Below are 24167 nucleotides of genomic sequence, written 5' to 3'. Positions count from 1 at the left end.
AAAAGGCAGACTTGACCAGTTTATTCAGTGGTGTGATGGAATGGGAAGATATGATTTGGTGTGTTTTCTGTCCTTCTTTGAAATTGTTGATGTGAACTAAAGGCTGAAGTCTTTCATTAACGCATCTGTGCAGCAGTAGATAAGGACTTTGGGAAGAGAAAGGCAGTACCAAACTCTCTGACTTCTCTTGAAAGCGTAGGGCTAGGCCTCTCCCTCACAATGAATCCTATTTTCAGAGCAAATATCAATGCCCTCTAGTGGCTTTAACTGTGCAAGGAATGGCTCTCTGGTTATCAGCAACACCAACCGCTTGCGTCTCATGCAGCTGGAGGAGGTGAGTGAAGGTGTGCATGCTGGTGGCACAACTGTGCTGCACCTCTATGGAAGGGAACAATGGGAAACACCCAGGAAATACTTTCAAACCTGAATTATTTAAATATTGCAGAATGCTCATCATTCCATAAGTGAGATCTGGAGATACTTTTGCCCTTTTAGGTTGGGAATAAATCTTCTCTGGGAAACACGCTGCAGAAGAGATTCAGGGTTTTCTTCTGTAAGAGCCAGAGTTTTTAGAAAAGAATCAAATTCTCAAATGGGGAGTTAGCAAAGACAGATAGTCAGAATTGTGTAGTGCAGAACTGCCTCAGCAGCATGAAACAAAACCTGATGGTTTGAGGATATGCATACTGTTTTATCTACAGTACAAGAGCAGTGGTAGACTGTTGGGGCTTTTGGTTATTTATATTGGTAAATCAAGTACTGATGTGAGGTCTTAAGAGACAGTTTGGCCCCCTGAAGAAACAGCTCAGCTTTGAATGCTGATGCTTGCATGCTATCATGCTTGTCTTCTTCCTTTCAAGGAGTAAAACCTGGTGAATTCAATGTTTCTGTGGCATAGAAGGCAAAAAGGTGTTTGGTGGGATAATTGGCTGTATGAACTTGCTTACTACCAAGGATTAAAACTGCAGTATGCCTCAAGGAGCTTTCAAGATTAGGAACTGCTTGCAAGACTCTTTCTTTTAAACCAGATCTTTAAATTTACTGTGGCTTCTAATAACGCTGTAGCAGTTCAATTTTCATTCAGCATGTTGTTGGAGAACATTAATTAGATGCTTTAATTCCACTTGCATATTCTGCCTGACCAATGATATAATTAATTGACCACTTGTGCCATTTGAAGTTGTGCATTGGTGTGCAGCACACTGATAAGGTGTCTCAGAGATGGCTTTCTTGTGTGCTTAATCTGAAGTACTTTGAACTGGAAATTGAGCAATTACATTTGGAAACAGCTAATAAAAGCAGTGGAAGTGGTAGGTCAGTAAACTGTATGTGAATGAGCAATGATTGGGTTATGCATGTAGCTTCTGAAGACTTACTTTCATCTAAGTGTGCTTGTAGACTAGAGGATCTCTGTTCTCATACGCTGCTGAGGTGTTTTAAGCTGGGAGAACTCCCAGATAGATTCAGCATGGCCAAAATGAGCCTAAAATGCAATCTTTTTATAGTGTTCTTTGAAGTGCTTTTCCCCAAGCATGTTAAGGCCTTATCCCAAGAACTGAAGGATTTCATATCGCTAGGCTTAGGATCTTGAGTAACACTTCAGTGAGGTAAACAGGAGGCTTGGCAAAAATGTTTTAAGGATACCTTTTCCTACACTAATACAATGGATATATAGCTGCCAAAATACTTGTCTGATCCTGTCTTTCTGAGAGTCCAGTGATTAATTTACTTCAGTAGGAACAGAATAAAGCTTCTGAGCAAACTGAGGGTGGTATCTCTTCTCTCTGTTGTGCCTATTGCCATTTTGTATTTGTTAGTTGTAAAACGTGAAGTTAGTTTCCTGTGTAATGCTTCTGCACAGACACAGCTAGATGTCTGGGGAGTTTAGTAGATCTAAACAACTACTTTGTTTTCTATAGTGTGGAACTGTTTAAATAAGAAATATGTAAAACTAAGGAGACATCAGGCTTCTGCACAGGTCTAGAAATAGAACTGTGATTTGTCAGGTGAGGAAATCCTTTAAGGCTCTCAACTGTTGTTTTAACAGGTCTGTACTCTGATGGTAAAGTATTGAATCGGACTCTTCAGCTTCTGATTTTATCATTTTTACTATGCTTGCTTGCAGCTGTGTTGCTAAGTTTATCCTGTGAACCTGTTTGATATTGACCTTGGATGCTCCCATGCTGGATACAAAGGGGCAAGACTGAGATGGCAAAACAGTTGCTAAAGCTGCCATGCAACTTCTGTAGTCACTGAGCCAGCTGTTTTGGATGCATCTATCAAAGTCTATTGCTGTTGATGTCCCACAAGGGTTGCACACTTAAGATCTGATATTTTTTTCACTCAGTTAAACAGAAGGTGAGCAGTTCTCCATGAAAGCAAATTATGTTAGCAGTATAAGCATAGTAAAAGTCATTGTCAACAACTAGTATATTGTCCACCAAATTTGCAGGGCAGGAATAGGAATTGTGCTGGAATCTTTCAGGAATAATCTGTCAAGCTGTGAATCTTAGTGAGAATTGTTTGTCACATAGGTTGCTTTTCCTGGCTCCTTTCTTGTCTGCACCTAAATTGAGTTTGAAAGGGGGTCTCTGTTTTGTAATGCCTTATGCTTTTCCAGCTCCTAGTTAGGCAAACGAGTGACCTTTTTTCTTTTACAGAGGAACTGCTCTTACATTTCTAGATTTTCATCTGAGAGGAAGTGGCAGTACTGGAAAAACACTGAAAATAAACTTGTTCTTCATTTCCTGTCCCAAGGCTTCAGATCTTGCAGGCTCCTAGGGTGATGGGGAAGGATAGTGCCTAGAAGTCCTGTGCTGTGCTACCCTCTGAGTTCCCAAATGGTACTTGGCACTGCTGTAGTTGAGTTGGGGCCATGTTTACACTTAACTTGCCCCAAAAGTGGGGAAATGGAGGGGGAGGAATGTCAAGTATCTTCAACTTGTCACAGGATGTGATCAGGTAACATAAGAGGATTTTCAGGTCTTTCAAACAATGGGTAAACATGTCAAATGTAATGGAAAGCTCTGGAGTGTTATATGGACTATCTAAGTCTCTCTGTCAAACTTGGAGCATCAGGTTAGTGTTGAATTTCTACTGTTTTGACCTCTTTTCTTTGAGGAGAATGCACCAGCTGTTGGAGGGGAAGCAGGACTTTGAGAGCTAAAAAAGAATAACTTGCTCCCTTCCTACTGAAAGTTAATGTCTTATGGCAAACTGCTAATAAAGTTGTAACTTTTTTTTTGTTTTATAAGAAACTGTGTTTGTTACTCCTACAGCTGGGTGGGTCTGAGTCCCAAATTCCACTTGATTCCCAACCCGAAGTTAGTATATGTGCAACTTTTCTAAAAGTCCAAATGAGCTGACAAGACTATGGTAGGAATACTGTGTATTCACTGAGCCCTAGCTTTTCTGCCACCCTTTGTGTGTTCCTTCTTAGTCTTTCCTTGGCAGATGAAAGATCTCTGGCAATGCTAGCGTAGTATCTTGTCCCCAGTGTAATACTTGCTGAAGTAGTGTAAAAGCAGCGATAGGTCGTTGCTTGACACTTCCCTCCTGAATGGCATTCACTGCAGCAGTTGGGTCAAAATAGTATCACCACTTCATTCACTGCTCTCTAGTGTTGTTCATTCCCCCCATATTAGGTGGCCTCAGCAAGTGTTTCACTGTAGTTAAAAACACTGTTTGCACGTGAAGCTTGTACTTCCTTCACAGTTGTAATTGCTAAGAGGTAAGAGTTCTGAGATACGAGTTAACTAAATGCCTTTCTCTGCAGTGGAGCATTATTATACCCATGTCTTAGCTGTGCTTTTGGTGAGTACTATCAACGTGACCAGAAGCTGGGTGAGAGTAGCTTTCCATGCACCAGGTGCTTGGAGAATTGTGGCAGCTTGTCCTGGCTTTTTTTCTACTGGTTTCTTTTGTAAACTTGACTGAGTTGCCATCTCTGAAGTTTCACCGAAAGTGGGATAATGCCTTTTGTACACGGGTGTGGTGGAGCCTTTTTCTTAGTAAATATGCTGTCATCCACAGATAAAAGAAGTCTTAGAAGTGCAAAACCTCTGAAGCTGCACAGCATGCTTATGATATATCCCCATTAAACAGCTGTTTGGCAATGGCTGCTGCAATTTCCAGTTAATGAGGGACGTTTTCAGACTGGGCCAGGAGAACAGGTGATGTTTTAAACTGATACTTTTAATAAGTCTTTATTTCATAAGAGGCAGTGAAGTATGTATCCTGTTGCATTTGATGAGATCCTGGCCATCCTTGTTTTTAAATGGGATCCCAAATTATATTGCTCAAGCATCACACATCACCCGGGAGAATCCTTGCCTTAAAATTCAAACAAGAGTAGAGAATATCTGGGTTGTCAACATCGTGTTAGGAACAGCAAAGAAACTTCTTCAATATCAACCCCAGAATTCAGTAAAACATGGAACAAGCTACTCAAGAGTAGCTTATTATTAAGTCTGATATGTCGTCTCTTAAATTTAAGAATGTGAATGTGCTCTGATGTGGTGACAGACCGCTAATACAGCAGTAGAAGTTGCCCATCCCCTTAATACTATGCTTCTGCATTCAGGGCCACAGTGCAAAGCATCAAAAGATTGTTCAGTTTCCAGCAAAATGCAGCCAGTGCTGAAAACTATCTGCCAAAGAGTCCTGACAAAAGTTGTCTTAGGAATGCTGTAGATGGCAATTGTCTCTTGCTGCTTTCTATAATTCTCAGTTATTCTGGGCTGTGTAGTCATAGGCAATAAGTGTCTGAAAGAGAATCCACACTGATTGCTGTATTGGTTTGTTGCAGAAGAACGTGCTTGCCATGTAATGGTTCTTCTGGAATTAGGGAGATAAGAGGTGCATCATAGATGCTATTTATGAGCTGCCTCAGCATTAGATGTGCTGTCCTCACTGCTTGTAAAATATCTCAGAAGGAAAAACACTTATTTTTGGCATTATTTCTTCTTTATTGTGAAGTGCAAGAACTAAATCTTAGAGAAGATCATGGACAGGGTACTCAGACTGAAAGACTCAAAAAGATAGAGATCATTACTGATAAACTATATTTGGAGTTGGCTAGAGATGAGAGTAATTAAAACATTTTGATGGGCATTATTAGGAAAATTCATAGTCTTAGGAAAGATGTTCACAGTTAAATATTCTGTGACTTTTGTACTAGGCTTTCAATGGATGTTATATGCTTTTCTTTGCCACTCTGTGTGCTGTCCTTTAAATCTTTATCAGTGTCTTTCCTGATGCTTGGTTTTCATAGCAAGTTTTCTTTGCAGGTATGATACTTCTTCCTAAAATGCTCAGTTTCTACAGGGTGGTATGCAGAGTTGAAACTGCTTGTGGACACTTAGCTTCTGAGGCTAGAATACTAAGTTATTGCCATTTATCACTGTAAATCAACTCAAAATAGTCAGGAGCTGCAGGGTTTCTCTGGTGTTCTTGTTATATTTTCAATGAGGCTAAATAACCTACCTATCTTTCTCAAGAAAAGCAGATACATGTTGCCTAAGAAAGAGAACACAAATTTGGCAAGCTGAAGAGGTTGGCGGACTTGAGATCCTCAGTTTTCTCAGGCTAGGACACATTCATTCAGCACTCAAACCTGGTGCAAACAGTTCAGTGCATAGGGTAAAAAGTCTAGAGCTTGGAGCACAGTTCTTCTAATAGTGAGCATAATAGTAAGCCCCTCTTAGCCACAGACTAAGCTCCTTGTTAAATTTCCTTGCTTCTATGCAACTTCTTAAGGGGATTGTTTCCTGTGCAAATATCTATGATTTCTTGACTACTGATTTTGTTCTGTAATACCTGACTCTACAAAAATTGAAAGCTTTTTCTCTGTGGGTAAACAGTATCCTTTGTGCACAAGGACGTAGTTAAAAGGTAATGCGAATGTGCAGCTCAGTAGGTCTAAAGAAGATATATTGTAGAAACCCATGATAAATTGTTTGTTAGGTGACTTCAAACAGGCTTTTTGTGATACTTCTGCAGTGCAAATACTTAGAGTATTTGTGCTGTGACAGATTTCTTGTGTTTATGCATGCTGTATTCCACTTGGTGAAACGAGGCTGTGTGAGTGGGAAGAGCAATGTTCAGTGCTGTTCAGTACTGCTGATTGTCTTATGAGGAGGAGGAGAACTGGTGTAAGCCTGAGAGTTGCAGACTTTATCAGAAAATACAGTTGTGCTGGGGGAATAATTATAAATGGGAAATGGAGTAAGATACCTGGGGACAAGACGCTGATTAGAAGTCACAGGAAGACTGAGGTGTAGCTGTTAGGTAGGCCTCTATCCATGCATTGCCAGCATTAATTCATCTTGGTACAACAGCCTTGGATAGCTGTTACTGTGCGTGTTGGCCCTCTTTTATTGGGGTGCACTGGCTAACAACTGCTGAGATGAAGGTGAGCAGTTCAGTGTGGATCATCTAGTTGTGAAGCTGTCCCATGGAACTGACAGCAGCAATAGAGCTGTCCCAAGCCAGTAATGGTACCTTTGTGCCTAAGCTGCTTAGTGTTGTATGGGAAGAACTTTATCTGAAAGCAATGTTTATCTTAAACTGCTTATCCTGTTAAAATACACTTCTGCTTATGTAGGAAAAAAGATGGAGGGGAAAACAGGATTAACTATTAACACTTTCTGGTGTGTGTTTTGTTTGTTATTGATACATATCTACTATGCACCTAATGAATCTGCGTGAATTACTACCTCTTGAACAATATGGTCCAACGGTAAAATGCTGCAAAGACTAACTACTGACTTTTGTATTTTCCTATAGCAAGCAACCTTCTGATTGTTGAGCTTAAAAGCGGTCTTTCAGAATCTTATTTTTGTAGGGTGGTATTCTGGAGGAGGAACAACATTGCTGTTGCTTTGATTTGCTGTAAGTATTTGATCCTTTCTATATTTCTATCCTTTCTGGATAGAAATATTGAATCAGAGTGTCATAATTTTGCAGAATGTTCAGGCCCCATAAGTAAATTATCATTTGAAGGCCACATTAGTACAGTGTCTTTCAAACAAATTGACATCTCCCTAAATTCATACTGCTTATACTGAGTTTATGCAGGAGTACTATGTTTCTGTTTCTTGGGCCGGTATCACTTCAAGTTGAATGGGTTTTTTTGTTTGTTTTTTGGTTCTGTTTTGTTTTTTGATAAAGTATTTAGCCATCTGAAGCATTACATGCATTCAGAGCTGCTCAGTTGAGAGGACAAATTTGAGTAAAAAAATGTTTTAGGGCCATTGTCATTAGTCCTTGATAACCTGTGATACAGGGTGACTAGTTGCATCGCTAAGCATCTCTCCAGCTTTGTTTCCTGATCTTTAGGAATTCATTCAGAAGCAGATTTTTATGGACTCATACTTACATTTTGGGTAGTTCTGAAGAAACTTCTTTCCATGGTTAATGGTATACTCAGGTCTTGTTTGAGGATTTCTTGTAAAAATTTCTGTGTAGAAGACCATCTGTTGCTTGCAAACCTGGGATTCACCCAATTTAGAGCACTTTAAGTGACTCTCTTTTAAGAAAAGAGCTCAGTTGAAGATCTCTGCTCTGAGGCAGTCTTCATATTCTGATAGAATCAAATTCTGGGCACAGACATGGAGAATGATTAAATGAGCAAGGTATATGAATTTGCCTGCTGGAGCCAAAGATTTCTGTCAGCCTCTTTGCGTGCAAACTTTAGAGCTTCCCTCCCTTAAACCTTGCTCACAGGTGTTCAAAATCTGGCTCTGGCTTTACCTATTGAAACTTTCCCTCCCTTTTACCTAGGGATTAATGATGACTAAATTACCCTGCAAACTTTTCTAAGAAGTTTGTGTTGGGCTCCGTTGAGAAATGAGGAAATTCCAGTGGTGGGGGGAGAGGGAAGAAGAAAGCTGCTTGGCAGAGGCTTCACAGCCAGGCTTGGGAACTGCAAGAAATTCTAGTCCTGTGTGAGCTATAACATACCTTTACTCTTAGCAGGTTTTGAATAAGAAAAGTAGCTGAATCCAGAAGTGAATTCTCTACAGGACAACTTGCTGTTGTTTTCAAACATTTTGTATTTTCTTAAGGATAATTTGCTTACCTTTTTTTTTTTTTTTTTTTTTTCAGGCAGTGCTAATGCTTTCTTGTCACTGTCCTGATACTCAAATGTAACTGTATTTTGTGGTGCTTCTAAGCAATCTTTGCATGAAACTAAGCTGCTGCTACCATGTCAAGTGGCCAACACTAGGTGATACCCAGAGGCTTGTTAGGGAAAGGAGACAGAGCTACTCAGACTTTGTCCTGTCACAGAAATATAATGAAAATCAAATCTGTTTTATGGGCCCACAATTTTTCTTCCAGTATGATGGTTCAAAAACTGGACAACATTTGGACTGGCTTACTTATGACTTACCTCTCTACAGCGTAGATTCAGAGTCTTGTGAAAACAAAACAAAATGCTGGCTAAAATATACAGCTCAAGTAATTGAACTGTAACTGGTAAAAGAAGATTGGGGATTGAAATTCAAGTGATAGAAAAGGATTACTGAGTACAATTACAGCTTTTGAGAGTTTGGGTAATAATTTCCTCTTCCTATTTGCATTCTGAATGAAAAACTGGCTAATGAAGTAGTATGGGTTTCTAAGTGGCACTGAGATGAGAGGGAAGATCTAGGAAGCTGCTTAAGTTGTGAATCAGAGAGGAGAAGCTGGAACAATAAAGAGGGATGGGAATGAACCAGCAGGTTGGTATGCAATTAAACCTGGTAAGAAGATGCTTGGTGCATGAGCTGGTAAGCTGGTAATGATATTTATATCTCTAAGATGTAAGTATAACTGCTAATGAAAAATCTTTCAAAGGCAGTTATGGGATTGGTCATTCTGTGCACAAGAACTTGCATTCTTTGAGGGGAGGAGCAGACATGGCTCTTTTCTGCTTTAACTTTTTCCCAAAGATTTCAGTATTTTCTGAGAAGGTACTGGAAGAAAGTTGATTTAAGTGTGTAGGACTTGTCTGAATCTAGAAGGTTGAATCTGAGGAGGAGCAATGGCCAAGAGTGAGAACCTAGGAGATCTGGATACAAGGCTTGAGTACAGAAATGTGCTACTTGCAAGTCAGGATGGACACTAATGAGCAGGCTGTTTCAGTCATGCTAATATTCTATACCATATTTCAGTCTTCAAGGGTCAGTAAAATCTTATAGCTAGGCCAAGTATGCAATTATTTCTTGTGCACCAAAAACCAATTTTTATGTAACCATTCAATTTCTTAAAACAGACGTTTTAAGAGACAGGTCTCAGTTGAACTAAACTGATCTAGAATTTGCTTGGAGTCCTATCAAGCAATATAAAAGTGAGTTTTGCTAATTCTTTCCTTCCTGTTTGTATGGCTAAATCTTGCTGGATTCATTTCAAAACTTGATTTCTCCCTCCAATTATCTCCTCCTGATACTGGACCAAAAAACTTGTAAGAGGTATATGTGACTCAACATGTTTGTGAAGACAGCTGCTGTCTGAGGAAACAGTTCATCCTGGAAAGGTTGCTGAGCTGAGGGGAGAGGAAAATATGTAGCTTTTGTCTGTTTTTCACTTTCCTCCCTCCCTGAACTTCCACCACAAGCTACTCTTCAGCCAGAAATCCCCAGAAAGCTAGTTGCCTGGATGCTACTGCCACCTGACTTGAGGCTATTTAAGTATCACAGACAAAGCCTTTTTGTGGGTGTGGATGACTACAATCACAGACTAGGTTTTTGTCTCTCTCAGCTAGCGTCTGCAGTACTTAATAGCTGTAGTGCCTAGAGCTCTCCTGAGGCTTACTTTTGAACAGGGTGAGGGAGCATGATTTTCTAGTGTCTTACTCGTTTAGATGAGAAAGAACTCATCCTGTAATTGATAGATGGGTGGCTATAGGCAGACAGAAGAAGGGAAGAGAGATACTTCATCTCCCTTGTTCCCTGCTAATGTACTAGTTTGCCTGCTATACTCTCAAGCAGTGCAGTGCCACCTGAGCTGAGCAGTAAGTACCCTGCCCTTCTTTTATGATATTCAGAGACAAAGCCAGACCTGCTGCTTCTAAATATTTCTAATGGTGCCACTTTGTTCTTTCTGGGTTCATCTTTGTATAGGGCACAGTCCAGGCTATTGGCAAGGTGGGGCATACTCTCCAAATGAGAAGAATGACCTTAATCTTTGGGATCAGAAAAGCAAACTCCTTCAAGTGAGATCAAACCCACCAGCTTCATATGTTCTAGAAGGTGTGAAGAAAGAAATCTGTTCTCCCTTATGTGGAGGAAACTCCCGGTGCTCTTCCAGGTGTGGTGGTGACAGGATCACTAATTACTCTTCGTAGTTCAAAGAAGTCACAAGAAAAAAGTGTATGCAGCAGCTGGTGTCACATGCTGCGTTAAGTCTGTCAACTAAAAATGTAACTTTGGTCTTTGTCCACTTTGAGAAGTCCAACCAGTGAGCCTGTGTATGTGTTTGTACTGAGGCCAGGTCTTAGACCAGACTGAAAGAGATCCAGAAAATCTGAGGAATCCAGATAAAGCCACAGCTGTTTTGCCATAGCTTTCTCAATAACATGCCCTGAAAAGGAAGATGAGAGAGTGCAGCGATCTTGCCAATTATGTGTGTCAAGGATTTATTATGCAAAGGTTTCATATTTGCTTATATTAAGACTGATACCCTACTCCCTTCAGGGAAGCAGGCAGCAGAAATAGACCAATATGTACATTAGTAGTGTTTTTTTTTGTGTGTGTGTGTGTTTGCTCTTTTTTTTTTTTTTTTTTTTTAGCTTCCATTGGAGGCACAAATCATTAGCACAAAGTTAACTGAGCACTTCCAGAACCCCAGTGAGTGGTGCAATTGATTGGAGGAAAGTTAACCTTAGGAGTTCCATGTGAATTTGGACTAGACATGGCTATTTCTATAAGAAATTGACACCCTGGATGGAAGAGCTCTTGTTTGAAGGTATGCCACCAGCCTGGACAGCTTTTGACTCTGAGGATCTTAGTACAGCCCTTGTATTTAAGAGTCAACTTGAAATGCTCTAAAACTTAGTTCTGCATAAAGCGAGGAAATTAAGTCTGTCACTAACAAAAAGGAATCTTCATAAGCATTCTGCAGCTCCCCACCTAAGTGTGAAAAATAGTTCAGTGTCTCTGGAATCAACCTTTCCTCTAAGCTGAAAGCAAACAGATACTAAAATAAACAATTCCATAGTACAAAAATGTAAAAAAGCTGTCAAATTGAGAGAGTGAACAGCCTGTATGAAGATCAGTCATTCTCTAATGTTGTTCTGCTTGGATGTGGGGATTAAGTATTTGTATAACATAGTGGGGTGAGGGAAAGGGATGCAATATGATGGAAAAGGAATGTTATATCTTACTGTGGAAGCTCATAACAATGACCTGGTGCAGCATAAAGACACCTGTAAATGCTTCTGCTTTCAAAGACATCTCTATCCTTGCTTTCTCTTCCGTATATTAACAACTCAGGAGTCTTAGAACTGCAATGCTCTAAGGTTAGCGATGACTCTTGTAGATGTCTTTGAGAGGGCTGCTGTTTGGAACATTTTACAAACCACATTTGTCACTTCAGTACTGGAAATGTTCTTAACCTATGTGAACAGAGTGTCAAGCTAATGAAATGGAAGCATTTCTTAATAGCTCAGTATCATAGAATCGCCAAGGTTGGAAAAGATCTCCAAGATCATCTAGTACTTCTGTTCACCTACCACCAGTATTTCCCCACTGTCCCTCAGTACAACATCTTAGCATTTCTTGAACACCTCCACAGACGGTGACTCAACCACCTCCCTTGGCAGCCCATGCAAGTGCCTGACCACTCTTTCAGAGAAGAATTTTATTTCTAATATCCAACCTGAACCTCCCCTGGCACAACTGAGGGCCTTTCCCTCTAGCCCTATCACTGTTACCTGGGATAAGAGGCTGACCTCCACCTTGCCACAGCCTTCATTCAGATAGCTGTAGGTTTCTGCTGTAAGGTTTCTGCTGAGCTTCCTCTTCTCCAAACTGCAGTCCCAGTTCCCTCAGCTACTCCTCATAAGACTTGTGCTGCAGAGCCCTCACCAGCTTCATTGCCCTTCTTTGGACGTGCTGTGGGGCGTCAGTGTCTTTCTTGTAGTGAGGGTCCCTGAACTGAGCAGGGTACTTGAGGTGTGGCCTCACCGGAGCTGTGTACAGGAGGAGGATCACTTCTTTGTTTCAGATGGTAACACTGTTTCTGATACAAGCCAGGGTATCATTAACCTTGGCTACCTGGACACGCTGCTGGCTGGTGTTTAACTGAGTGTCAACCAATGCTCCTAAGTCCATTTCTTCCACACAATCTTTCAGCCATTCTGCCCCAAGCCTGTAGTGTTGCCTGGGGTTGATGAGGCTGAAGTGCAGGACCCAGCACTTGGTCTTGTTGAACTTCACCCCACCGGCCTCAGTTCAGCGATCCAGTCTGTCCGGATTGCTCTGTAGGGCCTTCTTACTCCCATGCTGCAAACTTAGTGAGGGTAAACTCAGTTCTACCATCCAGGTCATCAATGAAGTTATTAAACAGGACAGGCCCCATTACTGACCCCTGGGGAATACCACTCATGACCAGTTGCCAGCTGGTTAGAATTCCATTCACCACCACTCACTGGATCCAGCTTATCCAGACAGTTTTTTTTACCTAGCAAAGGGTGTACCTGTCTAAGCGTTGGGCTGCAAGCTTCTCCTGGAGGAAATTGTGGGAGACAGTGTCAAAGGTTTTACTGGAGTCTAGGTAGGCTCCATCAACAGTCTTTGCATCATCCAGCAGGCAGGTAACTCAATCATAGAGAGAGATCAGCTTGGTCAAGTAGGACCTAACTTTCATGAACCCACATTGGCTGGGCCCGACCCCTTGGTTGTCCTGTGCATACCATCTGATTTCCCTCAAGATAATATGCTTCATGACCTTTCCTGGTATTGAGGTCAGGCTGACAGGCCTGTAGTTCCCCAGATCCTCCATACAAACCTTCTGTAGAAGGGAGTTATGTTGGCAAGCCTTTGACCCTCTGGGACCTCCCCAGTTCAGCAGAAACATTGATAGATGGTAGAAAGTGGCTTGACAATCATCTCTGCCAGCTTTCTCAGCACTCTTGGGTGAATCCCATCTGGTCACTGGCATCTTGCTCCCAAGCTTTCAAAAGGTATATAAACTCTATACTTGAATAGGATAGAAAAGCTTGCATGCTAACAATTTGCCAGTTTGAAATGGCATTGCCTGGTGTGTAGTAAGCAGCAGTAAAATAGCTATACTAATGTTTGATTTGTTTTTAATTTCTTCAAGTTTCTGATCAGCATCTAAGTTACTGCTGCAACTCTGATGAGAGAGATGTGTAACTGTAAAGGAATCCTGTCTGCAGAAATTAAAAAAAAAAATATTTACTCTTTGTGTACACTAACACATTCCTGGACGTTGTCTGTTGCTGACAGCAGATGACGGAATTAAAGCTAATGAGGATCCTTTGTTTTTTGCCTAGCATAAGTGTTTTATCTTAGAACTGTCTCTAGCTTATTCAACTCCTGAAGCAGCTAGTACATCTTGCTCTGTTATGGAAAGTTTATTGTATATTTAGATGGTCATATTAAGTAATATTTTTGAGGTGAGAACAAATAATTAAATCTTCATACTGGCAAAATTGAAGTTTGTGCCCTGTGCCTTCCACTCACAACAAGTTCTTCCATTTGTGGTCCAGAAAGGCTTCAGCAATGGGGAAAGCTTCTCTGCTACTGCCTGTGGTGTGCCAAGAAGTTGTGACCGACAGTCCAAGGAAGCATTTTCCACCATTATTCATACAGAGCAGAGGGCTAAACTCTGCTGGTGATTGCCCCCTACACAACTGAAGGAAGCATTTGGTTTAAATGTAGGAGGAAAGATGAGAAATGTTGTAAACACTGTAAAATACAATGCAAACAGAGATGCAGAATGAAGAAACAAAACAATGACTCTTTCCCTTAAAGAGTTAGGGGAAATATTTTTTTTTTTTTTCTTTTTTCTGACTTTTTACAGGAGTTTCAGTTATGTTTCATACACCCTTTCCTGATTCTTTACCTCTTGCTTTAAATTCCTGGCTGGCATATTTCTTTTCTTGCTAAACAGGACTATTTTATTGTGAATTTAAACCCTGCCTTTGATGAATGCATCCGTTTATGTCAGTGTAGAATTCACTGAGACAGATTTGGCATTTGGAGCAGTAAGCGTTAAAAGGTGAAAGGCAGGAGCCTTACAATGACAAAAGCACCTTATTGGAGGGCTATTCTGAGGACTCTAAGCTGATCTGCCCAAGCAAGAGTTGAGATTGCTGAATGGTATGTACTTAAATGTTATCATTTGATTTGTAAAGCTGAGTCTCTGAAAGCACCTTTCTGCAGCTCACACATTGACAATCTGAAAGCCAAATAGTTGCTTGTGTGATTAGACTGTGGATGTAACTACTGCAGTGCTTCATAGGAGGAGCAAAGAGGATATCATAGCTATTCACCAAACAGTTAGTACTTTTACTGAGAATGTATCTTTACTATTGCTTCTTAATCCATAGACTGAAAATCGGGGAATGAGACAGCCTTTAAGATACTAGGAGAAAATCTCTTTGAGAACTCTGGAACAAGACTGGTCATAAATCTGAGAAAAATATTACTTTCATAGCGCTGACAAAATGAGCTGCTCTGTATTTAATAAGAAAACATGATATTCTGTAATTAAGAAGGCGAAGTTCCTCTTTCTTTTCTTCAGTTTCACTGATTTTGATACTTTAGAGGAGAACTGGAGTAAATAAGGGTGACCTCCTTTATTACTCTGTGTAACTGTTGGGGTGAGAACCCAGATGCAGAAGTAGACCTTCTGTGGAAGGAGACAGGTAAGAGAGCTTCAGAAGCATTGATCCTGGAGTGTTGATGATAGTGCGTATAAAGTCAAATGGAATGTGGTGAGCCTCTTGGTACAGCCACCTTCCCCTGAGTTTGGTTCATCATGGCTTTTGGATAACATGAATGTACATGTAGATAACAAAAGTATAATCTTTAATGTTCACGGTACCTTCTTTTTCAATATCCCTCCCATGCAATGGAATGCCAGATCTGGCATTCAGTTAGTGTACCTCTACTGATGGGCAGCCAGCCCTCGCTGGGTTTTGAACTAATGAGCTCAGCTATTTCTAATATCTGTGTCTTGATTCTGCTGTTGGCAGCAGTAACAACTATAATGGAGGCTGGATGCCAACTTCAATTTGAATGCCTCTTTCAGTGTTATAGGAGAACTGATTTAAGAAGAACTGAAACATGTAGGGCTGTGGAGTTTAATGGGTGGCATTTTCAATCCTGGAAAATCTACAAGAACAAAACTGTATTTCTTACAGTACCCTTGTATAATTCTGTTTTCATTTTCCTCAACTCTAAAGATATGGCTATCAAGCTGTGCCTGTAAAACTGGTTAAGCCTCACTTTTTCTCATGTGATGATCTGCTAGCAGAGTACAGCACTTTGAGGAATTGTAGTTCTCTATATACACCTGTCTTGTTTACAGTTATAATATGTAATGCATATGGCTAATCACTGAAATGAGACTGGCAGTGGTAAAGACTAGATAGTGGCTATTTTTCTTGTTTTGCCGATTTGGGATATTTAGAAAGCTTATCAGCTGATAGAGAAACTCAATTTAGAGCAGGTGCCCTGCTTGTATAGCAATAACACTGAGGAAGGAAAGGGAAAAAGTACTTTTCGTTTAGTATGAGACTGCTTAGGAGAAGGATTTGAATGACTTGATATCAGGTGATGCAGACAAATTGTAAGGACTTTTGGATTGAAGGAGAAGTCATTTGTAGCTGGCAGACTACTAATGGAAACTTGGACTGTGTTTACTTCACATAGATCATTCATTTGAGAGTGCTTCAGAAAAACTTGGTTATAATCAGACATGCTTGCAGTTACTGTGCATCCTTACAGTACAGAACAGATGTATGTAAGAAACTTATTTGAAATGAAGAATCCTCTACTCTTTGAAACAAGTTTGGAACAAGGAAGAAGAGTTGCACTGTTCAGTACAATGTAGTGAAAAGTAATGTTGGGAAAACTCCCATTAGTATTTTTGAAACAAGTTCATGAAAAGGGTCTCACACTTGTTCTTGAGCAGTAATAGGTCCCACAAAGATTCTAATGGAATTATTGGGAAGGAAGTAAATATAGACAGAGAGGAGGAGTACTATGGAATATACAGCTGGATCTCATTAGGTGAATTTCTGTCTTTCTCAGCTTGCTTATTCTGTCTGCAGTACTCCCAGCTCTTTCAGATGGCAAAAAGGGTATTCCTAGGGCTAACTGTAGCCATTGCTACTGGAGGGAGTACAACGCAGAAAATGAGCTCAGGAAATTATTCCTTCATAGCTACTTTCTGCACCTACGTGGGAAGTTTAATCATCAGAACTCTGCAAAGTCTGAAGCTGACGTGAAGTTTATTGTATGGTGAAGGGTAAGAAAGCATGTACTTGAGTCTCCTACTTGATTCAGGAGAGTCCAGAGGCAAGAGAATTTGCTCCAGATCATGGGGAGCCTATTCAGTGGTTTAAGGCACAAAAACTTTCCTGTGTAAGGATAGGGAATGCTCTCCACAAAAGTCTTACTTGAGAAACTGCCCTCTATTTAACTATACAACTTCTATTCTGCTGCTTTCCTGAGACTTGAGATTCTATACACTATTACAGTAGAATAGTTAACTTTTCACTTTCTAGTGACAGCACAGTTATAATCCTGCTGTACTTGCTGGGGAAAAGAACAGCCTCAGCTATCGTGACAATCAAAAGTAGGGGATATGGCTCCTAAAAGGAGGCTAACTTGGCATAAGTTGTACAGAATGATGTTTTGAAATCTGCTTTTGTTTTTGAGTTATGCAGAAGACGACTCCTAAACCAGACAGTAATACAGATTATTAAACAATGCAATTTATTAAAGACAACATTCCACCTTTAAGTCAATGGAAGATTTGCCATTGTTTCCTTTGGGACAAGAAATTCATTGCTTGACTATGCAAACATCTGGATTTTCTATCTGGTTCAATGTTATATATAGTAGCACAGCTAATGAGAAGAAGCTAGTCCAAGTTAAACATACCTCCTCTTGTCAATGTGTTTGACAAATTAAATTTAATCTCAAATTTGTTCTAGGCTTGCGTGTCATCTTGGCTACAAGAATAATCTGACTATGAGCGTGAGCTTTGACAGAAGCTGAAGTAATGTTATTTCAAAGGAATTAAATCAGATTCTACTTTAATATTGCCAAACTAGAAAGGTTTAGAAATCATGTTAGAATTATAAAATAAAAACTTCTGTTCAAGTGTTATGTTCTAGAGATTTGTTTTCTTCCAGTTGATCAGCGTACTGATCTGTGATCCAACTACTGATCTAATATGCTGCAACAAGCTAGATATTTATCAAACTGAAGAGACTTTTGTACACATACCTGTACCTCCTTTTTAAAAAATTCTGGAAGAGGAAAGGATTATTTAAAAAGCTTAAATGAAGTTCTTTATGTCTTAGTATGTGGCATTTTCCTTCCCACAAATGAACTTTAGTTAAACGATTCTACTTACTGCATAACCTTGCACCTTGGTAGTAAAAGAGACTGCTTTAAAAATTTACTCTCATGCTGTAATGGCTTTTTCTTGTTTAATTTCTGAAGACAAAACCAACCAAACAACAGAAACAAGAAAAACGTACACAGCCACCCCCTGCAAAACAACACCCCAACAAACAAAAAGCTCAGTAGAGCGTTTCTGGGACTGGTCAAATTCTGAGGCTTTTCTACTCAGCTATTTGTTGTAGGTGAGCCCTTAGACAATTTCCTTGGCTCTAGTCCTTCATCTTCTACAAGCGCAGTACAGCTTCTGCAACATATTTTCTTCACAAGCTGACTCCCCAGACCAAAGTATTATTTCCATAGCTAGAAGTCTTCTAGCAGATGAAGCATGATGCTTGAGCTCTCTCCTTCCTTGTGGGGGCTTGCACAGAATAAAAATTGAGGGAGAGGGTGAATTACTGCAAAAACAAGATTTCCAGCCTGCAAAGGGAAAAAAACTGTCTTTAATTGAACTCCTACAAATACATACAGAGTTTGTCTGCTTTGTGGTTTGATCACGTATGTTTGCCCAGCATTCACCATCCTCAAGCATGCAGGCTGTGTGCTTTGAACCCATTCTTGTTTGCACAGCTGGGGGCCCGGGGTTGAAACATAAGTGGTGCTTTAACTTAGGCTAGAACTCTTTGCAGGTGGGATGATTCAAGGAATAAAAGTGCTGCAGTGTCCTTCTCTTAAGTCCTCCCTGTCTGAGAATGGAGCAGGGCCATTTTAAAATTTGTTGGGAATGCTTGAAGTTGGGGTATGAAACTGTAAGGAGGCAGAAAGTACCCATTCAGAGACTGAACTAATTGATATGTAGATCATTGAAAAACTTGGGTTTAAAAACTTATCTGCCTGGTTGAAAGTGAAGTACGTATTTCCAAAAAGGGAATATTAAAATCAGCTAATCCTTCTTCCCACCACAATACACAGCTGTTTTTGCAGGAAGCTTCCTTTGAAAGTTCTTGCTTTCTTTTTCTTTCTGCTAAATAAGATCTGAGGCTGAAGCCCCTGCTCAGCTACTGGGAGCTGTGGTGGCTCTGGCTGGCTGACATCTACATGCACATGAGGGATACTGCAAACCATGATGGTCCCATCCCTGCCAGAGTTTTAAAAGCTTTCAGATTTTCTTTCTATGTTTCTAGAAGCCAAACGTTTTGATTCTCTGGCTTAGAGCAGGGTCATCGACACCTTCGAGGGCTGCTAGGTTTCATGGCAGGAAACCTGGCTAAGATCCAAATTTGTGGCTGGAGTTGAAGTTCTTGGGCCCTATAGGCAGCCTGCCATGGGGCTTAAAGTCTAGCCATGATTAAAACAGGGACTTGGCTCCAGTTCTTCCTCCTGTATGGTTGGTTGCACCAGTTTGGAGCTTGAAACCAAGGCATAAATCTGTAAGGTTAAAACTAGGAAATGTTGAAATGATGCTTTCCAACAACAACAGAAGTGTCCAGAAGTTTATAGTCTCTTCTAATGTATAAAATGGTATGGTTTTCCTGGGGAATTCTCCCTGGGAAGGACTGGCTCATTTGTACTTAAGACAGGCCAGTCTGAGTGCTTAGACAAATGGGTGACTGCACACCTAGATTGATCGCTTTTTCCAAGGGTATATTCTAGAGGGTCTTTAAACTTGAAGTCTGCCAAAACTGGAATAGGGCATTGCGTATTCTGTTTCCTCTATCTCTTTACTCCTCATTAATTTAGGCAGCAGCCTGCACTACTGCTGTGAAATAAAGCTGCTAACCAGCTGAGGCACCTCTGGTTGGATCTGCAGCGGACACTTTTCTTTTAGATTTGTTTTTTAATAGACTTCCAGTTTCTCATGTTCCTGTCACTTGTGTCCCTTGCTCCTTCTTTTCCTTGAAACTTTGCTAAAGCGCTTTGCGCCGTGGCCATTTCTTGCCATCCCTATCACAAAGAGCTGTGCTGTTCTGTTTGTGCTTATAATGTACCCAGATGGTGAATAGAATGAGTGACCACCAAGCTCATTTTCACTTGTGGGGTCAGACCTTTCTCGGCTAAATAACACAAGTGTTCCCAGCTGCTGTGCAGCTGCAGGGAGTCTGCTTTCCTTCACAAGCATTAAAAACCCTTTAATCAGTGTTTGTTGTTTGTCAGCAGTGGTGTTGAGGTGTGGAGAAAAAGAACAGATATGCTTTGTTGGCAAAGTTAACTTTATTTTGACCTCTTATCTTTCCTTTTTCTTTTCAAGTCTGAAGAAGCAGAAAGTAGTTTGGGAAGTGGTTTCTGCAAGCACCTGTGTAAATGTATTTGCTAAAGGAGGAGGTTTATGTCCTTATTCAGATACAGCATTTGACATGAAATGATGCTCTGAGAACTGCAGTGAACTCTTTAGAGCAGGGACTCAAACTGATTGGTGTTGGAACAGGGCAGGATACTTTAATGTAAGCAAATACTGTGAAAATGTATTGTTGTCTCGTTCTAATGTTACTTATGCTAATTTTATTATAGAGTCTGTGTTTAACAAATACCATTTAAATATGATCAATTTCAACATTTTCCTAGAAAATAGATTCTACCAGCTAGTTTTTGTGCGTTTTGTTATTGCTGTTTGTTTTGTTTTTGTTTCTGCTTCTAATAGTTCTTCTCCCTTGGAGGGAAGGGGAGGAGAGAAAAGGACTGATAAGCCCAGTAACACCCTTTCCAGTCCCATTTGTTTTGCATGTCATCTGATCTGAAGGAAATGAGAACACAGGTATCGAGAAGAGGCTTTGAGAAATCTCAGAGCTAAGATAACGATTTCCCTATTCTTTTTGGGTGAGGCTTTGGAATGGCTAGTGCTGCACATTTTTTTGCAGGGTTGCTTTTTCCTTGGCTGCAGAACTGCTTACATGGTGTGCCTGTGCACGTGTAGAGCACCCAGTATACCTCCACATGTGCTGAACATCCCGTTGTTTGCAAAGCCTGTTTGCGTGGGAGCCCCGAGGCTGTTAGGACTTTGATTCTAGATTCAAGAGTTATAGGACAGTCTGTGTGAAAAGTCCGATACGTAATCTCCTCTCTGAAGGGAACAGAGATTTGTGGGGGTGCTGTAGTGATGCCGGTGGGGTTGGTGGCCAGGCCTTGTGGGCAGCATGCCTGCCTTGCTCATGGCCTTCCCTGTCCCAGTGGTGCCTCCTGTTGCAGCCAAGGGCTCTCTGGGAGCTGCTTCCTGCTCACTCAGTGGGGAGGAAGGACTGGAAACAAGGAACTTGTGAATTGTAGTCCTAACTGTGACAGTGATAGATTTGAGTGCTCTCCCATTTGTTCCCTGTCCCAAGTGGGCACACACGTTTCAGCATTCATCCAAGCGTTTTTCTGCTGTACATTGCTGAGGCTGCCGACAAAGGAGCATTCTTGGAGAGGCGAAATGCTAGAAAGAAAATATCCCACCTGTGCTGGGGGGGGGATGAGCACTCAAGATAACTGTTACCTTAAGTATCCGTGGATGGACTGTGTTGGTGATTGCTTGTGTTACATGACCACCTCTAGAAATGGTGGATAAAGAGCTGCCATTTTGTTATCTGAAAGCTGCCAAGCAGAGATGAAAGCTTAGAGCCATGGTGGAGCAGGTGTCCTGACAGAGGTGGGTTTGAGCCTTTAGCAATGCCTGCGGGGGGATGCAGCCTTGCTGGCAGTTCTAGCTGCTCACGTGGACCCTGATCAGACAGGCACAATCCTGGATCCTTCTGGAAGTTAATGCAAACTTTGCTATTAAAATCTAGTTGAACAAAACAAGCACCATCTTGTGCAGCTACATAAACCATAAACTTTTTTGGCAAGGCAGGTGTGGCATCTTCAGTGCCTGGAAAGCACCTAACATGTTGTGTGGGCTCCCTGCTGTAATCCAAATTACAAATGCTAAAAAGGCTTTGATATATATATTTTTTTAGGTGGTTCTTGGCTTCATTTGGGTAGGCAAGGACTTCATAGAGACTGCATTGGGGCACTCTGCATGTTTCCTCAGGCCCTCGTAATTAATCAATGTCAAGCTGTTCCTTCTCATCCCTCTGTGAGGAGGCACTCATGGAAAGCTGTTCCATAGCCCTAGGTTCAGCTCATTTGTATTGGCTGCCTGAGAGGGGCATTGTGTTCCTTATCCATGCCCTCTCTGGGAGCAGAAGCAGTCCCATAAGGCCCTCTGGCAAGTATTGTGGTGCAGGCAGCAGGATGCTTAGGTGAGTTTTCAATATGTTTGCGATATGATTTGATGGTGGAAAATGATGTTCTGTTTTTTGGTGCTCCTCTGGATAGCTCTGGTACATGGAACTCAGTTTCTGGTGAAAGGAGTTTGCAAGAGTGACTTCATGCTGATAGCTCAAGCCCTCAGTCATGATAAATGACAAATATGTCTATCCTTCTGAAGCAGAGTGGCTTCTGTGTTTAACTGAATGCTTAACCACAGCATGTGTACTGAGCTATGCTGTCAGGCTCTTCTGCTTTTAAAGTCTGTTTACGTAGACAGCTGAAAAGCTTTGCAAGTCTGTCACAGTCTCTGACATTACACACTGGGAGGACTCTTCAGCATCACCAGTCTGCTGCCTGTTGGTGTATGTTTAGAGACACTGGGGATCTTTGCACCTCAGGAGCTACAGAAAACATGGCTGTACCAGAGTAATTTCAAGCTAACTTCTGGTAGACAAGAACTGGGCAAAAATCTGGTCCGGTTTTACAGTGTTTTTATAGTCTAGTCCAGGTCTCTATAAACCATTTAAAATTGCCTTCAGGTTTAAATTTTCCAATTTCCCATTTGGAACAGGTGTTGCCAGGTTATAGAAAGCGTTGCAGAAAGGGAACAAAAACATTTAAAAAACTCTGCTGTTACAAATTTTGGCAAATCTGACAGATGAGAATTGGAAAAAAAAAAGTTTGCCCCACCCAAGTTAAAACAAGTGCAGACCTTGCTTACTTTTCCCAGCTGTCAGATTTTAATAGGGTTCTTAGTAACGCATGAGTCTTCAAAAGACCCACCAGTATAGGGCTAATATGTTTTCACATGAAAATATTCAATTTCTCAATTGTTTTTCATCTTGCTTAATTGAGAGGGAGAATGAGAGCAAAGAATTTTTTTTTAAATGTCAAAAAACAAATTTCTGAGATGCGCATTGCTGCAGTGGTTAAAAACCATCCGAAACTAGGCTTCAGGCAATGTTTTTTCAGCAGCTTTAACCTCAAAGCATGGAGCAGACAGCTTTGTAGGCAACTGTAACACCAAGGTGATTATGGCAGTGACTCACACTTCCCTGTAAGGCATCCAGCTATCAACACACTTGGAGAGTGTGGCTTTGTGCATGCAAGCATGGTGTCAGTCAGTGCCCACTTGCCAGCCAGCTCCAAACTGCAGAGCTCTTAAGTGGTTTGACAGCGTGCTGGGATCGTGGTGTGTCAGAGAGCAGCTCTGGTTCCCTCGGGCTTGAGAGAGGCTTTAGAGATGGAGCTTAGGAAGGGGAAGTGCAAGACAGGCTTAACTTCCCATCCGTTTTCCTTGCTTAATCCTCATGGTGCTCATTTAAAGTCTGCTGTGAGCAGATAGTTGGGTTTGGGAAGAAGTGGGGATTTGACTATTTAACCACTAAACAAGGCAGTGAAAAGGGCTGCTACTGTCCTGATGAAACTCTAGGCCAGTGATGATGGAAAAACAAATAATAATCAGGGTCTTTGGGAAGACAGCATGAACTTGGGAAAGAAACCTGCTTTTGCTGCAGGCTGGTTGGAGTGCAGCTGGGGGTATAATGGTAACCCATCACCAGTTGTTGGGCTTTTCAGGGAACAAGCTGGTGGAAGGGGAGGGCTTGTCCTTATGTGCATTGTGGCTTTCGCTGTCTCCAAAATATAAGGCAGAAATTAGGATGACTTGAGAGAAGGGGAACAGCAGTGATGTGGTGTGGAGAACATTAGGGTGAACACTTGGGATGCTGGGATTTCAGTGCTGAGAGACTGATGAGAAAGGAGTGCCACATGCATGTAGAAAAATAAGCTGCATCTGCATTACATGCTCAGAAAGAAGAGACATTCAGAAAGATGGCAAATTCAAATCTTCTATGGGAAGTAGTTTTTCATGTAGTTTGCAGTTAGATTGCTAGCTGGTGACATGGGGAAGCAGCAAAATGTGGCCTTGTGAGTGTGCAGGTCTGTGCTGCTTCAGGCGGTATCTGCCAATGATATAAGTAATGCTTTAATTAATAAACAAAGGAACTGGTGATATAAAGCTGGCCACATCCATGGTTCACCTACAGGGGCCAATCTTGATAGGTTGTTTGGGTTCCTCCATCTTTGGTGATGGGTTTCTTGCACCTCTAACTAAAGTTGTCTCGTACCAGATGCTGTTTGTGTCAGGGCATTGGGCAAGCTGGGCTGATGTGACTCAGTATTGCCCTTCCCGTGTGGGTTGTGTTTGGCTTTGCACCTCTTGTGTTTTCAGAGGTGAGGCAGAGTGAGTAATATTTCCCTTCTACTAAAGAAAATGGAATGGCAAAGACCCTTAAAAAATAAAAAAAATGTATGTGTTTCATTTTAAGTTCCCTTCAGGCAAAGTCAGCTTTGGTA

The 24167-nt window shown here is 41.2% G+C and overlaps 1 protein-coding gene across 6 annotated transcripts in view; it reads left to right on the top strand.

Annotated features, from left to right (window-relative positions):
• The window catches only part of SMOC1 (SPARC related modular calcium binding 1), a 163333-nt gene that overhangs the window by 54790 nt on the left and 84376 nt on the right, over nucleotides 1-24167 (top strand). The window lies entirely within an intron of this gene.

This window comes from Centrocercus urophasianus, unplaced genomic scaffold (genome assembly GCF_019232065.1).
Source record: "Centrocercus urophasianus isolate 14NV4802_14NV808 unplaced genomic scaffold, USGS_Curo_1.0 seq_14, whole genome shotgun sequence".
NCBI classification, from domain to species: domain Eukaryota; kingdom Metazoa; phylum Chordata; class Aves; order Galliformes; family Phasianidae; genus Centrocercus; species Centrocercus urophasianus.
This window is presented reverse-complemented; position numbering and strand designations above follow the sequence as displayed.